The sequence below is a fragment of the Panthera uncia genome, chromosome A2, assembly GCF_023721935.1.
Source record: "Panthera uncia isolate 11264 chromosome A2, Puncia_PCG_1.0, whole genome shotgun sequence".
In the NCBI taxonomy this organism is placed as follows: domain Eukaryota; kingdom Metazoa; phylum Chordata; class Mammalia; order Carnivora; family Felidae; genus Panthera; species Panthera uncia.
Window position 1 is genome coordinate 8645176 of NC_064816.1, and position 11984 is coordinate 8657159.

An 11984-nucleotide genomic window follows, 5' to 3' on the forward strand; every position below is an offset into this window, starting at 1 on the left:
GGGGGGGGGGGGGGGGGGGGGGGGGGGGGGGGAGAGGGGGGAGGAGTCGGGCTTTGGGCCGGCCGAGTGGGGGGAGGAGGGAGAGCGGCGCGGCCGGAGGGACAGGGCCCAGAGGGGGGGGGGGGGGGGGGGGGGCCGACCTGCAGGTAGTGTCCGGGCGCCGGAGGAGGTGGGTGGGTCAGGTTACAGGCCTGGGGGCGGCTGAGGAGAAGCCCAGGAAGTGGGGCAGGGTGGGTGTGGGCGGAGTTAGTTCGGGTGGGGGCGGATAGGAGATCCCAGAGATGTTTGCAGGGGTCATATGAGGTTAGGGCTTGGAGAGATGCGCGGGGCGGGGGGAAGGCCAGATCCGGGGGCCATCAGGTAGGTTGAGGAACTACTGTAGGAGATCGGGAGGAAGGGGGGGGGGGAAACAGCGCCTTTGGGCTCGGCTAGTGGAGACACGGGGCGTCCCGAGAAACTAGTGCGATCCAAAGGCACATGCCACCCCTTCCCCCACCAGGTGTTCGCTCCGGGCCAGACCTGGGCTGTGTCCTCTTTTCCTCGTCCCTCTCGGGCTCTGGGTCCCCGACCTACCCTTGGAGCAAGCCTCTGCTGGCTCTTCCAAAGCGCTGGCCCACCGGCTGGGTGTTTGCGTGGAGAGCTTGGGAAAGTCCGCAACACCTAGCTGGGCATGTTTATCTGCCGGGAGGCCGCCCAGCTGCCCTTACCTGAGTATCCTGGGGTGCTAGATTCTTTCCCCACTTTTTGTGACCTTAGCCTCGGGGCTCCAGCCCAGGCGATGGGACCTCGCGGCCACCCACCATCTTATACCATGGCCTCCCAGGCACCAGCTCTCCAGGGGTGAAGGACTGGGAGGGGAGCGTATACAGCTCTGTTCATCGTGTCTTGGAGGCTCGTGATGACACCAAGTCTGGTGTCTACACCCTGGCCCGGGCCTTTGGGCCTCTTGGCCTGTGAGGTGCCCTCTGGGGCCAGGCCCTGGGATGAGCTCGTTGGTTGCCGGCCCACCACTGGATCCGCTTCCGCCTTCTCCATGATGGGAGGAAGCTCAGGCTTCGGGTGGCTTGCTCCAGGCCACACAGCTAGACAGTGGCAGATTGGGACTGACGGGCCCTCGGCTCAAACCCACAGTCTCCCCAGCTGGCTTTTGAGGGGCATGGCTGGAGGAGCTCCGCTGTTGGGATTCCCTGGCGGGGCTTCTGTGCCCGGGCGTTTCCTCTTGGCCCTCCCAAGGAATGGATCCGTGCCCTTGCGGACAGAGTTTTCCTGGCGTTCCAGGGGCGGGAACAGTGGAAGCGTCTTTCTCAGGGGCCTGGTCACACCTCATCCCCCGACTCCCTTCTAGGAGCCCAGAGGTCACGGAACTGTGGGCTGGCTCGGGGAGGCGGTTTCGAGGACGAAGCCTGGCTCCAGAGCTGCATCGTGCTCTGCTTGCCTGGTTTGTCTTTTTCCCCCTCTTTGGTTCCCGGTCAGACGTCCACAGCGTTCGTTGCTCTCCCTGGGCTAATTGTTACCAGTGTGTTCTGGGATCTTCCACACCTGAGGCAAGAGCCACAAACTGCTGGGTCGAGTGGTTATCAGCTGGGCCTGGGCTTAATGATGGGCTGTCACCCGCCTTCCCTGCCTTCCCCCAGTCGGCCTGCAGTTCCTCGAACCCATCCCACCTGGGCCCTGCCCTCCTCTCCCTGGCTAGCCTCCTGGTTCTGGGAGCGGGAGGAACTGGGCCAGCAGCCCCACTTAAAGGTGCCTTTTCCCTGTCTGGTTGGGCCGCGGCTGGCTGCTGTGGCACAGACTGGGGCTCAGGGCTGGGTACTGAGGCCGGGGGTGGCTACCTCTGGTCACATGGCTGGAATGGGGCCAGCGACTGGTGGGGGCTGGCCGTGGTGTGTGGATGGCAGAGGAGGGCAGTGGCTCTGAGCTGCCTCTGGAGTTAGAGGAGAAGGTGCTCAAAGGCTGCTTTGCTGTGCGGACTTCGGGGCACACAGACCTGGGGTGCCAGAGGAGGCCAAAATAGCAAGTACAGCAAGTAAGGGGACCCTTGGGACAGTTTTATTTCACTAGGGTGTCGACTGCCTGCTAGGGGTGGGGGTGGGGGAACAGCCTTGAATAAGAGGGGGGGGGGGGGGGGGGGGGGGGACAGTGGAGAATTTCAAATTGGGTGGTCAGGCACGGCTTGTGGGAGAGCTGAGCCCTGAATAAGAAGAAATCGGCCTGGTGAGGGAAGCTGGGGCAGGGGAGGAGCGAATGTTCTGGGCAGAGGGGACAGCACATTGAAAGCCTTTATTGAGCATGTGCCAGCCTCCTGCTAAGTACTCTAAATATCTTGTCCTCGTGAGGGAAGGAGTGAGGGGGGTGACCCCGGTGTGGAAATGAAGACCCTTAGTGCCATTTACAGAAAGGCACCCGGGTCGCAGGGTCTCCTGGATCTCCCCGCTGCCCCCAGATGAAAGTCCAGACCCCTTGGCCTGCCTCCAGGCCTTTTAAAGTCTGGCCAGCCAGTGGGGAGCCCCAGCGAGCAAGGCTGTGAGGACAGCTGAGTTTTTGTCAGTCTTGCAGGATCTGTCGTTGGGGTCAGCCTGCAGGCGCGGGTTTGAAGAGGGTTGGGGGTGGGTCCGGCCAGGTTGACTCGGAGTTCATCAGTGTCCGTGCCAGAGCAGGTTGGTGGAGAAGGGAGCCTGTGTTTGAGGCGATGACGAGCCCCCCTGGGCTTGAAGACGAGGCGGCGCTGCTTGAACAGCCTGTGCTCCCTCTTGGGGTCCTCCCGGCTCCTCATCACCCCGATCCCTTTCCTCCTTCCCCAGGCCCTCGGCGCCCGTTGTGCCTAGCAGGGGTGTGCGGGGGAGGCCCGTCTCCCTGCCTCTGCTCTCTGGGTCCCCCCTGGAGAGCCCTCTGAGCTGCGGCTTGCAGCTGCAGTGAAGCGAATCCGGTCTGGTGGCTGGCTGTTAGAGGCTGTGCCCAGTGCCTGCCTGTGGTCATCGTCCCATCTCTCCTGTGCTGCCTCCTTTGGTGAAGGTCTCAGCATCCTTCGAGACCCGAGGGCCCCCTGTGAGGACTGTGGCTCTTTTCTGAATTAGGCAGAGGGTGGCTGAAGGTGAGCAACCACGGTCTCGTGGAGAGTCGGATTCCCTCAGCGCCATCCTCCTCAGCCACGAGACCCTGGGCGAAGGTTGCGACCTCGGGCACCTCCTGTGTCCCCCTCTGATGAGTGGGGACAAGCAGGCATGCCTGTGGGGCAGTGGTTCTCAATGAGGAATGATTCCGCCTCCTCTTAAGGGGTGTTTGGGAAATGTCTGGAGACAGGTTTGGTGGTCACAGCTGGGGCTGGTACTGGCCTCTAGTGAGCGTAGAGGTCCGGGATGCTGCTCAACATCGTACCTAATGTATAGGGTGGTGCGTCCGTCCCCCCCGCCAAAGAGTGATCTGGTCCCAGTGGCCACAAGGTCGGGGCATCCTCGCTGTGTTGTTACCATGAGGAGCACAGAGATTGGTGTCTGGGGTGTTTGATGATGCTGGGAAGGCACTGGGGCAGGGAGGGAGCCCTCAGCAAGTACTGCTCGATTAATCGTGAAATGGCATAAGGTTCTGGGGGTGTAGGATGTGGCCGCTGCTGTCAGAGACCTTACAGCCCTGCGAGGGGCTTAGGGGGAGGAACAGAGGGGACGTGGCTAATAACAGCTGGTGTTACCGGGTCCCGGACTCAGGGTAAGCAGCAGTCTGCCTGCATTGCTTGCTGGTTCAGTCCTTGAAATGGCCGCGGGAGGTGGCTGCTGCTGTTAGCCCCTTTTCGAGTTGGGCAGACTGATGTCAGGCTGTCAGCGCCGCTACAGGGAGATGTTTTCTGGCGGTGTAGAGGAAAGGAAGCACAATTCTAAGCAGGAAGCTTTGCGCTTTGTGTAAAATAACAAGATTCGTATTCGTAAGCCCTGCCAAGGTCCTGCGTCGCCTTCCAAGCCCGTTTGGACAGGCCCCTTCCCAGGAACCACCTGCCCTCCAGCCCTCCAGGCCTCCTGCCTTAGCCACACCAGCGTCACCTCAGGGCCTTAGCATGTGACACTCCCTCCACGACCCTTTGTGTGCCTGCCACCACCTCCTCCTTCAAGTTTGAAGGCACACAGGGATTAGGGTGTAACTCCGAAAGGTGGGCTTGGGGTGGGGGGTAGGGCTGCTGCTGTGGGCGGAGGAAGGGAGAGTGGGAGGAGAGAGGGAGACCCTGGGGCCAGCGTGGGACTGGACTGCTCATTTCCCAGAGGTGGCAGCGGGGAAGGGGAGGGAGTAGCTGGGGGAGGCTGGGCAAAGGAGAGGGCCTCCTGTAGGGGAGGCAGGAACGGCACGCAGCCTGGCCCTCAGAGGGCACCCGAGATCCCATTTGTGGAGAAGACATACCCAGTGAAGATAAAGAGCCCCAGCTCTGGCCTCTCTGAGCCCCAGTTTTCCCATCCATGGGATGGGTCTAGTCACGGTGGCCTGCGTGCCTCCGGGAGCGATGGGACCACGTGGGGGACGAGCTTGGCATGGGCCAGCCGTGGTGAGGAAGCCTCAGCCACTGTCACCTCCGATTCTGGGACAGGAGCCAGAGGGCCTGGGCGCAATTCTGGGCCTTGCTCTCTACGCCCGGAAAATGGCGGGAAGAGTTGTTTCTTCCTCAGAAACCAGAGAAGTGTAACAGAGCCCTTGCCCTGTGCAGGTGCACAGTAGGGGCAATGTAAATGCTACTTGCCAGCTAATGCCCTGTCACAATCCTGTCACCCACTGTGGATATCATGGCCACTTTTTTTTGGGGGGGGATGTGCACCTACTTTAAAAATGCCAACAGTAGGGGGGGTGCCTCGCTGGCTCAGTCGGAAAAGCCTGCGACTCTTCATCTTGGGGTTGTGAGTTCAAGCCCCATGTTGGGTGTAGGGATTACTAAAAAAATAATAATAAAGTCCTTTTTTTTCTTTCTTTCTTTTTTTTTTTTTTTTTTAAATGCCAGCAGTAGAGATCTGTACAGTCAGGTAACACTTTGTTCTTCATTAGCAAATGTTTGCCTCAGCTGCTTTGCAGTTGGCGCCTACTGAGGGTCAGAATGGCTCTGGGCCAGGAAGGCTGCTCTGGCAGCCTGGGGGTATATCCCCTCCCCCCACCTTACTCTGACCTCCTGCTGAGCTGCTTGAAGTCCTGTGGGGCTTTCCAAGGGCCTCTGGTCCTTTCACTTGGGGCTGGTGGTTTCCCTGAACTGGCTTGCACTACATCGGGCAGCTCACAGCTTCCCTGGAAAGTCAGCCGGAAAGACGGACGGTCCGTCCCTGGTGATGGCGCACATCTGTACCCCTAGCTTCCCTTTCCAAATCCCTGCCAGTTTCCACTCCCAGGAATCGCCCTGCCCCCCAAAGCGCTTGCAGTTCAAGCCTGCCGCACCCCGGCATGATCAGGCAGTAGTTGAACAGTTGGTGGGAATCCGAAATGCGGTGACACTGAGCTCAGAGCGGGACCCTGACTGCAGGCCACCCGCCTGGTGCGGCTGCCCGAGGGGGGCACCGGTCTGCGCGGCACCCTCCACACTGGCCCTGGGGGCTCCCACCCTGTTTGGGTCACATTCGTGTGGAACAAAAAGGGGAGTTAGGTTGGAAGTAACGGAAATAATTTTTCATTCCACAAACAACTATTGAGCACCCACTGTGTACCTGTCTGGTCCTAGGGGGCAGCGAGCACTGCAGTATAAACCAGATAGGCAGGCACCTTGCCCTGGTGGAACTGACACAAAGCCAAGGCCACATCTAGCTAGCTAGATGGTAGGAAGCACCAAGGAGGAAAAATCAAGCAGGAGAAGTGAAGGAATTGGGGTTGGGAGAGGTTCTGTCTTTGGGAGTTTGAGATAAGTGACTGGGCAGGTGTGACGAGCTGTGGCCATCTCGGGGACAGCATTCTAGGAAGTCCCAAGAGCAGGTGGTGAGAACAGGTTTTGAAAGAGTTTGGGGGTCAGATCAGGGTGTTGGCCTGAGCAAGGAAGGCTGGAGCTGGTGAGAGCTTTGGCCGGCGGACTTGGGGGTGTGGGGAGGGGTTTGGCCGCAGGCACGTCGAGTTAGTATTTGGGACATATACACGTCTGGCACCCATAGGAAGCCCAGGACAGGGGCTCCACGGGGGAGTTGTAGGCGAGAGGGTGCTACCTCAAGCCTGTCTTGAGCCAGCTTGCCCTAACAACACGCCGGAGACGGGGTGGCCGAAACAACAGACATGGCTCCCACTTCTGGAGCCTGGAAGTTCAAGACCAGATGTGCCCACACGGCCTTGGTGTGTGTCCTTACAGAGAGAGAAATCTCTCCCTTCTCCAAGACTCACCGGTCCTAGCAGATCAGGGCCCCCACTCTCAGGCCCTTGTTGAATCTTAATTACCTCCTAAAGACTGTATCTCCAAATACAGACGTGTTGGGGGGCAAGAGTTCAACCCATGAATTCGGGCGAGGAGGCACAGTTGGGTCCAGAGCAGAGCCCTCGGTCTGGGTTCAATCCCTGGGAAGAGAGAAACTAACCAAGGATTGGGCCCAGCACCAGCCTTCATTTACCTTCACTTTCTGGAAGGACTGTGCCTGCTTCTCTCTCAGGACTCTGCATGGTCTCCCTGTACGTTGAGGGCTATGCTCCCATTCCACCACCGCCTCGTCATATCTGCCCCCCCACCCCCCGTCCCCGCTCCAGTATGTCAGCTGTAATGTTAGAGGCCCACACATGCGGCACGTTGATCTGTGGAACTCTGGATGTAAGACCACGTTCCCTGTTGGACCATGAGCCCTGGAGGCAGGCCTTGTCTCGCTCATGGCCTGCCCCGGGCTCCCAGGCACTTCACGCCCCAGGCAGGCGCTTGGCAAATATTTGTTGAGTGACTTGGGAGGTCATGGAAACGGAGTGCTGGGCCCTTGCATCTCACTGGGAGACCTGCTCGTGTTTGGGGCCACGACACTAGCGATGCTGGGAGGGTCCCTTTGGCCCTGCATAGGGCTGGGAGCCGCCCCTTCCTTCGAGGGGAGTCTGGGGACCCCAGAAGATGGGCAGGCTAATATGCCACATTGTGAGGTCTTCTGCCCTTAAGGAGTCTCTAGTCGAGTGGGATTTAGTTTTCTCAGAGGTAAGCGTTAGGGCGCTGCGTGTGGGAGCCGGGGAGAGTGTGCAGAAGAAGGGCATCTTCTCCAGTCTGGAGAATTCTCAGAGCCAGGGGGTAACAGTGGGAGAGGAAGATGTGGGCAGTGGGAGGAAAAGGGTTCTCCTGGCAGGGTGCACAGCTGGGACAGACGCCTGGGGCGGGTGGGAGAGCCATGCAGTGTGCTTGGCGGGGACAGGACTGCTGGATGGTTTAGAAACCCCCGACTCTTGACTCCATCACCACTGCCTAGGCAGCAGGTACTATAGACCTGTTTTCTGGGAGCCCGTCGTGCTCCACGGTCCCTCCCCTCACAGGGCTAGTGTGGCTGAGGGGCTTCAGGGAGAGCCAGGACAGCCGTTCTTTCTGAGTCCAGAGGACTGGATTGGGGCATTTGCCCAGGGAGGGAAGGAGGGGAGCCTGGGGGTGACCTGTCCTATGCTTCTAAAACCAGCCAAGCCCTCGCCTTTCGCTGCCCTTGCAGGGACAGCAAGGCCACCCGGGGTCTCTGCATCTCAAGCCCTGCCACCCCCCTCCCCTGCACCGTGGAGGGGGTTCCTGGCATTGACTGGTTGAGCCGTTGGCACTAATTGCCTCCCCCCGCCCAATGGTTAAGGCGTCAAAGCCCCGGGTGCTGGGCTGTGAGGCTGGGGTTCACAAGGCCTGGGGGACCCCAGCCTGAGTGTCAGGTTGGTTCTCGCCTTTGGGAGCGCCTCCCCGTGTGTGTTCCCGCTGTCACCCCAGGGACCTCAGCACTCTCGTTGCTGAGCTTTCCCCAAGCTGAGCTGCCATCCGGTGCCGGTTCCCGGTGAGGGGTCAGGCCCTCAGGTGCAGCCGCCTCGGGAGGGGCAGGGCCGCGCTTCAGCCCTCACCTATGAAGCGGGCGGTCCTTGTGCCCTTAGCAGCAACTGGCACACCAGCACAGTTAGGAGAACCCCCCAGAACTTCTCCTGCAGCCCTGGGATGCAGCACCTCCCCCGGCAGCTGCCACGTCCCAGACTGGAGCCATTTACTCTCGCCTTGGTGCTCCCCCCTCCTAGCCTCTCACTCCTGAGTCTGACCATCCTCTGTCTGTGGCTGCCCCACTGCCCCCTGCCCCACCACTGGCCCAGCCCTCAGCGTCTCCCCTGTTTTTGTTGGGCCTGTGTCTCCCTTGCTCCCTTCCCCTCACCAGACCAGGCCCCCCCGTCCCACCCCTTTCCCGGCAGCCCTGTTGCCCCTGCACTCGCCTCAAGCCGCCGCTGGCCTCCTGGGGGTCTTCTGACTGCACCTCACTCCTTCCTGCCCGAGACTTGGTGGCCCTCTGTCCCCCTGTCTTCACCTCACCCCCAGAGTCAGCCCAGCCCCTCTGACACACTCACCCCAGCGGTAAATGTGTCCCTCCCGGTGTCTTCCCGCTAGACAACTGCACGTGGAAATAGCCAGTCTCCTTTAGGGCTGTGTCCCTCGCGCCTTGCGGTTTGTCAGGGTGGGTTGGATGAGTGAGTCTCCATTTTGCAGATGAACAAACCAAGGCACAGAGGGGAGGGTCTGGGGTTGGACTCCACTGCAGGCCTCTCCTGCCTTGGTCCTTCCCCTTACCGTGAGAGCCTTCCCAACTGGGGGTCTAGTGATCCTGTTGAGGGAGCTAGCCTCACCCTTGACCCCCTTGGCTCTGGTCACTCGGGCCCCAGTACCTGGGGTAGCTTCGTTTTGGCAGCCTTGGGAATTGGGTTGGGGGTGCCAGGCCCCTGGAGCGGGCTCTCTGGGCTGCGTCCTTTGCCTCCACTTGGTGCCTCAGTTTCTCTTATCCACACACAGAGGGCCAGCTCCTAGCCCATGTGGTATTGAGTTTGAACTCCTGAAGGAAGGTGCTGCCTTCTGGCGGTGGAGTCGCTGTCCCTGTCTCCCCCCGGGATTGCCTTAAATTGTTTTTCCTGGGGGTGACAGTGATTTTGATGAGGACAAGGAAGCAGAGGGCATAGCTAAGGGAAATCACAAGTGTCAGTGCCCACAGAGACCCTGATTTGAATCTTGTCCCTACTGTTTACTCAGCAATGACCTTGAGACTGTTTGTAACATCCCCCCGTGGCCTCAGTTTTCCCGTCTAAAAATTGGGAGTATGAAATCAGCCCCGTGGGTTTGCTAAGAGGATTCAGAGAACTCCTGTAGGTCACCAACTGTCAGCTCTTTGGTGGCCCGGGTGCTGGGAGGGGCAGGGCCTGCCAGTGTCTCCCTCAGGGTCCACCACAGGTAGCAGCTTGCACAATCGGGTCGGCCTTAACCAACATCTGTTTCCAAATGGAGAAGCAGAGATTTGGAGTTCCTGCCTTCAGGAACAAGTTGGTCCTAGAGCCAGGACTTACCCATGGGCGCATGGCTGCTTCTGTTGTCCTCTTGGTACCTGGTGTTACCACAGTTCCACTGCGTCCCAGGGTTCAGCCCGTGGAAGCAGCTCAGAGTGGACTCGCTAGTGAATGAAAAATGTGAAAGAAGCAGGCGAGCTAATCTGAGAATGAGGGGAAACAGCTGGGGGCTCTAGTTGGTACCTGCCCCAGGGCCTTTGCACACCGACTTTCTTCCTTCTCACCAGCTGGACTCTTCTCATACTCACCCAGCCCATTCAGGACCACTCCCTTCTATATTCCATAGAATTGCAGGGGACTCACTTTTACCATGGGTACAGTTATAAAGCCGCCTTGTCCTTCAGTGCCCTTTTATGAGTGCCCTTAGAGCACTGGACATACCCATCCCACCCCACCAGTTCTGGGTTGGAATGTGCTGGCATGTGCACTGATGGAATCGGCTGTGATGCAGAAGTTCCCATTTGAGAGGTGCCTGGGCCTCCCTGAGAAGGGCCACAGTTTCTTAAATTGGCATTTCTATCCCCCTCTAGCACTTTGGGGTTAATTTTCACAAGTTAGACGTGTATGATACGATTTCACGCATTTTACGTCTTTTAAAATATTACCTATTTTTGTAAGTAGGTGTAGTACGATCACCAGGTTCAAAATTCAAGACTCAGGAGTGTTCGTGGCAAGTTTCTCATGTCTTCTGCCCAGAAGAAACCGGTCCTGTGGATTCTTATTTCTTTATTTGAGCTTTATTGAGATACCCATACCATGAAGTTCATTTAAAGTGTACAACTCCATGGTTTTCACTACAGGTGACCCTTGAACAACGAGTTGAGATGCGGGGGGGGGGGGTGCGGAGTCGAAAGCCCATGCATAATCTTTGACTCCCCAAAAACTTAACAGCCTACTGTTGGCCGGAAGCCTTACCGATAATGAAAACAGTCCATTAACACATACTTTGTATAAGTAGTCTATACTATGTTCTTTTTTTTTTTTTTTTTTTAGTGTTTATTTTATTTTTGAGAGAGAGAGAGAGTGAGTCTGGGAGGTGCAGAGAGGGAGACACAGAATCCAAAGCAGGCTCCAGGCTCTGAGCTGTCAGCACAGAACCAGATGCGGGGGCTCGAACCCATGAACGGGAGATCATGACCTGAGCTGAAGTTGGACGCTTAACTGGCTAAGCCACCTAGGCGCCCCTACTGTGTTCTTACGATAAAGTAAGCTAGAGAAAAAAAAAAAATGTTAACTAAGAAAATCATCAGGAAGGGGCACCTGGCTGGCTCTGTCAGAGGAGCATGCGACTCTTGATCTCTGGGTCATGAGTCTGAGCCCCACTACTTGGGCGTAGTGATTACTTAAAAGAAAATAAAATCATAAGGCAGGGAAAATAACATTTATGGTACTGAGCCGTGTTGAAGAAATTCTGTGTATAAGTGGACCCACACAGTTCAGACGTATGTTATTCAAAGATCACAATTGCTTATTCAGAGTTGTGCACACATCCCCACAATTTTAGACCATTTTACATTACGGCAAGAAGAAACACTGCATTCTTCTGCTCACCAACCCCCCCACCTTGCCAGCTCTGAATTTGCCTGTTTTGGAGATTCTGTATACATGGGATCATGTAAGAGTGCCTGGCTGGCTCAGTCAGCAGAGCCCGTGACTCTTGATCTCAGTTTTGTGGATTCGAGCCCCACGTTGGGTGTAGAGATTACTTCTGATCTTTTAGCTAAATAAGTAAATGAAAGAACCCATCCATACATAAAATCATATAATACACAGGTCTTTTGTCTGCCTTCTTGCATTCAGCGTAATGTTTTCAAGGTTCACCCATATCATAGCCTGTATCCATGTTTGTTCCTTTATATGGCTGAATAATATTCCGTTGTATGACTGGACCATGTTTTATGTATCCACTCATCAGTTGACGGACATTTGGGTTTCCACCTCTTTGGCGGTTGTGAACGGTGCACAGGACTTTCTGTGGATCTAGGTGTTTGTTTCTCTTGGGTATAATTCTAAGGAATGGAATTGCTGGGTCATATGGTAACTCCGTGTTTAATCATTTGAGGAGCTGCCAGACTTTTTCCATAGCAACTGCACCATTTTGCATCCCCACCAGCAGCGTAGGAGGATTCCGATCTCATCCTTGCCAACACTTGTCTGTCTTTTTTATTCCATCCAGCCCCGTTGGTATGAAATGGTGTTTCACTGTGGTTTGGGCTCGCGTAGTTACCCTGACGACTAGTGATGTTCTCCCGCGCGCTTTCGGGGTTTCTTGAGTAGGTTATTCATTCATTCATCAAACGGTGATTGGGGGTCACGTGCTCAGCCCCGTGGACGCAGTGTGAAAAATCAGACAGCCCTGGCCTCTCGGTGTTTTGACGCCAGTGCCCTTCGCTAGGGGTTGCCCTATCTGTGCGTGTCGTAATGGTGATGCTTAAGGCTCACAGACGCTCACCGTGTTCGCTCATTTCAAATTCAGGCACATACGTGTAAGTGTGCGTTTGCCCTCCTGTCTGCAAGGGACG

General features: G+C 57.1%; 1 protein-coding gene across 1 annotated transcript in view; it reads left to right on the top strand.

Moving 5' to 3' along the window:
- The window catches only part of NACC1 (nucleus accumbens associated 1), a 15903-nt gene that overhangs the window by 555 nt on the left and 3364 nt on the right, over positions 1-11984 (top strand). The window lies entirely within an intron of this gene.